The sequence below is a fragment of the Canis lupus genome, chromosome 4 (assembly GCF_048164855.1).
Source record: "Canis lupus baileyi chromosome 4, mCanLup2.hap1, whole genome shotgun sequence".
Lineage (NCBI taxonomy): Eukaryota > Metazoa > Chordata > Mammalia > Carnivora > Canidae > Canis > Canis lupus.
In genome coordinates this window covers 58,006,685-58,011,910 of record NC_132841.1, presented here as the reverse complement: position 1 = coordinate 58,011,910, position 5,226 = coordinate 58,006,685, and the positions used below count along the sequence as shown (strand labels likewise).

The 5,226-nt window shown below is 38.5% G+C and overlaps 1 pseudogene; it reads right to left on the bottom strand.

The window, feature by feature from the left end:
* Nucleotides 1-2,580: 2,580 nt before the first annotated feature.
* LOC140631593 (small ribosomal subunit protein eS4, X isoform-like) lies at nt 2,581-3,371 on the bottom strand (annotated as a pseudogene).
* Between the last annotated feature and the right edge of the window lie 1,855 nt (nt 3,372-5,226).

Sequence of the window (5,226 nt, the reverse complement as noted above, 5' to 3'; positions counted from 1 at the left end):
CCATTTATCTTTCGATGGATACCGAGGCTCCTTCCGCAGTTTGGCTATTGTGGACATTGCTGCTAGAAACATCGGGTCCGATGACATGATACTCTACATAGAAAACCCAAAAGCCTCCACCCCAAGATTGCTAGAACTCATACAGCAATTTGGTAGCATGGCAGGATACAAAATCAATGCCCAGAAATCAGTGGCATTTCTATACACTAACAATGAGACTGAAGAAAGAGAAATTAAGGAGTCAATCCCATTTATAATTGCACCCAAAAGCATAAGATACCTAGGAATAAACCTAACCAAAGAGGTAAAGGAGCTATACCGTAAAAACTATAGAACACTTCAGAAAGAAATTGAGGAAGATACAAAGAGATGGAAAAATATTCCATGCTCATGGATTGGCAGAATTAATATTGTGAAAATGTCAATGCTACCCAGGGCAATTTACACATTCAATGCAATCCCTATCAAAATACCATGGACTTTCTTCAGAGAGTTAGAAGAAATTATTTTAAGATTTGTGTGGAATCAGAAAAGACCCCGAATAGCCAGGGGAATTTTAAAAAAGAAAACCATAGCTGGGGGCATCACAATGCCAGATTTCAGGTTGTACTACAAAGCTGTGGTCATCAAGACAGTGTGGTACTGGCACGAAAACAGACACATAGATCAATGGAACAGAATAGAGAATCCAGAAGTGGACCCTCAACTTTATGGTCAACTAATATTTGATAAAGGAGGAAAGACTATCCATTGGAAGAAAGAGTCTCTTCAATAAATGGTGCTGGGAAAATTGGACATCCACATGCAGAAGAATGAAACTAGACCACTCTCTTGCACCATACACAAAGATAAACTCAAAATGGATGAAAGATCTAAATGTGAGACAAAAAAAAAACAAAAAAAAAAAACCAAAAAAACAAAAAACAAAAAAAAAAAATGTGAGACAAGATTCCATCAAAATCCTAGAGGAGAACACAGGCAACACCCCTTTTGAACTCGGCCACAGTAACTTCTTGCAAGATACTTCCACGAAGGCAAGAGAAACAAGAGCAAAAATGAATTATTGGGACTTCATCAAGATAAGAAACTTTTGCACAGCAAAGGATACAGTCAACAAAACTAAAAGACAACCTACAGAATGGGAGAAGATATTTGCAAATGACGTATCAGATAAAGGGCTAGTTTCCAAGATCCACTGGTTCATTTCATGTATGGTGTAGGTACTCCGCTTACTACCAATTTACTTATAGAGGTTAAATCACCTGCCTGGAGTCACCCCAGGAGTAAAAGTACAGTTGAGACTTGAACTGGGCTGGTCTTACTCTCAAACTCTTGCTCCTCCCCCAGCTCTTCTGATGCTTCTTCCTGCCTTAGCACTCCATGAGTTCTATGGGCAGAGAGCTATTTTGGATCCCCCGTTTTAGGAAACTATCATCTGCTTATTCCCTGTAAGTACATGTACCTTGAAATTTATTGAAATCCTCAAGATTTAAGTGTAGGAAGAAGGCATTAGCTAACACTTGGTTAGAATTTCTTCCAGGCTCTTTCACACCTCTATGGGTTTTTTTGATCACAGTTGAAAGTACGTGTATATAATCTTGTATGCTTTCTACCCCCTAATTTAGGGACATTAGTATTTCCAAAAGTTACTAGAATTCCTCAGGATCATCATTTTTAATTTCTTTTGCAAAGTACTCAATCACATGGAGGCATCCCCATTTACCTAGTCAACCCCTTGTTGTTGTACATTGAAATTATTTCCAATTTGTCACTATTCTAAATGATAGTATGACAATCTTGGGCATTAAGCATCTTTAAAAATTTCTATATTATTTCTTTAGGATTGACATTTATATTATAACTTTTTTCTGGTTATAAATATAATGCAAAGATATTTTAGAAGGTTTTAAAAGCTAGGGAAATTTATTTCTTTATTTTTTATTTTTAAAAAGATTTTATTTATTTGTGAGAGAGAGAGAGAGAACAGCAATGGGAAGAGGGGCAGAAGGAGAGGGAGAAGCAGAGTCTCTGCTGAATGGGAACATGATGCAGGGTTGGATCTAAGGACTCCTGGGATCGTGACCTGAGCTGAAGGCAGATGCTTAACTGACTGAGCCACCCAGGCACCCCAAAAAGCTAGGGAAATTTAAAGAGGGAAATAATAACAGTTATTCATATTAGCTCATAGTTATACAAGGCTTTTTAGGTACCAGGAACTTTATTTTAAGCACTTTACAGGAATTAGCTTTAATTCCCACATAACCATGTAAGATACTTACATACATATTTTTGATATTTCTTGATTATTTCTTAGAAAAAATATTGCTTAAAAGACATGAACATTTTTGAGATTCTTCAGACATGTTACCAAATTGCTATTTGGAGATGAAGCTGTTTATCCTCAAGCCAGCCGGGTCTGAGCATGCTCTTTCTTCTCTCTGTGTTTTCACCAGTATACTTTTTATCATTTAATTTAATTTAATTTAATTTAATTTAATTTAATTTAATTTTATTTTTTATCATGCTGTAGAATCTTTAATTAAGTATACAGACTTCCAATCATGTCACCTAGGGACCATTTTATCCACTGCTCTGTTTGGCTGCCAGTCTCGTTTTTTTTCCTCAGCAATGGTGAAGCGGATACCCTTTCCATGGGGAAGAGAAATCCATGGTATATTGCCTTTGCCAATAACAAAAATGTTGGAGAGTCGGGTGGCGAAGCTGTTGCCATTGGCATCTTTCACGTGAACTACATCAAAAGAACCTGGGTGGTTCTCTCGGTTGGTGATCACACCAATTCTTCCCAGGTTGGTACCTCCAGTCACCATACACAGATTACCAGTATCAAACTTGAAGAAATCTGTAATCTTTCCAGTCTCCAAATCAATCTGAATGGTGTCATTCATCTTGATGAGGGGATCAGGATAGCGGATGGTGCGAGCATCATGAGTCACCAGATGAGGGATTCCTTTTGTTCCCACAAAGATCTTTCTCACTTTGCCCAACTTATACTTGGCCTCCTCAGGTGTAATCCGATGAACAGCAAAGCGACCCTTGGTGTCCTAGATTAGACAGAAATTCTCCCCAGTCTTGTCAATGCTGATGACATCAATAAAACCAGCACGGTAGGTGATATCAGTTTGAACCTTGCCATCCATCTTAATAAAATGCTGCATACGGATCTTCTTCACTTCATCCCCTGTTAGGGCATACTTAAGTCTGTTCCTTAGGAAAATGATGAGAGGAAGACACTCTCTCAGCTTATGGGGGCCAGTAGATGGGTGGGGAGCAAACACACCAGTCAGTTTATCCAGCATCCAGTGCTTTGGAGCTGCTACATGCTTCAGATGCTTCCTGGGACTATGAGCCATGGCTGCGCTAGGCACGAAAAGAGACTTTTTATCATTTTAAAAAGTGTTTGAGTCCTGAGTGCTTTCTACTGCATCATTTCTACCTCCAAGGACCCTTGAAGCTGTCATAATTTCCAGCTGGCATAAGCTCAACAGTTACTGTGGTAGTTTGCACAGTAAAACGTTTGCACTCTGCTGGTGTGGAACCTAGAAGCTGAGATGAGGACAGGCCAGGGTCTGGGAAGCAGTGTGTGTGTGCACGTATCTCTGGTGTCGTGCTAGCCCAGGACTCAGAAATGTCTCTAGGGGGGTGAGAAACTCACATATCAGGTAGAGAAAGATAAAGATGATACCCAAAAGAGGTGCCTGGGTGGTTCAGTCAGTTAAGCTTCTGACTCTTGATTTCAGCTTGGGTCATGATCTTGGGGTCATGGGATAGAGCCCCATGTTGAGCTCAGTGGGGACTCTGCTGAAGATTCTCTCTCTCCCTCCCTCCTGCTCTCTATCTCTCTCTAATAAATACACTTTTAAAAAAGAAAAAGATGATAACCAAGAGAATTTCACAGTTGAGATTCAAAGGAGTTGCCTAGAAATTCAGCTTAGAAAATAAAAACTCCTAGTAAATTTGAACAACAAAGAAATTTTCCTCTCTAGACCCCTAGAACTTGGCAGACTGAAGATGGAGAGAATAGGGGTTTGAAAGAGTGATGATCTATTAGGTCAATGCCATGTCTAAAAGTCCTAATGTCCATAAAGAACCAGGCAGGATCCTGGAAACCTTGTAGATCTATAAGGTGTTTTTTTCTGCTTTGATCAAGGAGCATAGATCTTTCTTTTTATCCTCTCTTTTCTCCTTTATTCTTGTCTCTTTGCTTCCTCCCTCTCTCCTTCCCTTCTCCCAGCTCTATTAGATTTTTCATATTATAAAAGTAATGCATACTTATTTTTCTATGCCAAATAATTCAGAGGTACAGGAAAAAACACTTATAATCTCTATCTTTGTTTAATCCTACCCTCCTCAGATAATCAAGGTTAACAGTTTGGTATTTTCCACACTTTCAAAGAATGCCCCTATAGGTAGAGAAGACTCTTCCCTTTTTTCTTTTATAAAATAAAGAAATAAACCCAAACTCTATATACTATTTGCTTTTCTGACTTAAAGATGATATCAGGGAAAATGCTCTGGGTTAGGATATATAAGTTTAATGCAAATAATAATAGCTTTATAATATTCCATTGTATGGATATACCATAAATTTATTTGGCCAATCCCCTATTGAAAGACAATCAAATACATTTTAGATTTGTTCTCTTCTTCCCTCCCTCCTACTTTCCTTTCTCCACTCCCTTTCCTGTTCCTATACTAACTGAACTGAAATAAATATTCTTCATAATTCCCTTCATGCAGCTGCTTGTATTTTTGTAGAACAGAGTTCCGCCAAAATGAGATTACTGGGACAGAGGAAATATAAATTTAATTTTTCAATAGCTTCTTTTGTGTCCCTTAATTGCTTGTATTTGTTGAGCACTTTCACCTACATTATTTGTACCTACATGACACCTTTGTGCAGTAGGCAAGGTGAAGGACAGAACCTCCAGTTTGCAGGTGAGCCTCAGTAGATTGAGTGACTCAGTCAAGGTCTGGCCAGCAAATGGCTGAGCCTGTTCTTACAGCTCTTGTGCTCTTGAGACTTGTGCTTGATCCATTAAGTGTTTGTCCTCTGCTTCTCCCAGGGCAGCCCAGTTTGTCTATCTCTCTGTCTGTCTCTCAATTGTCTATATATATCTATCATCTGTCATCTATCTCTCCATCTATTATCTATCTATATCTATCTATCTATCTATCTATCTATCTATCTATCTATCTATCTATCTA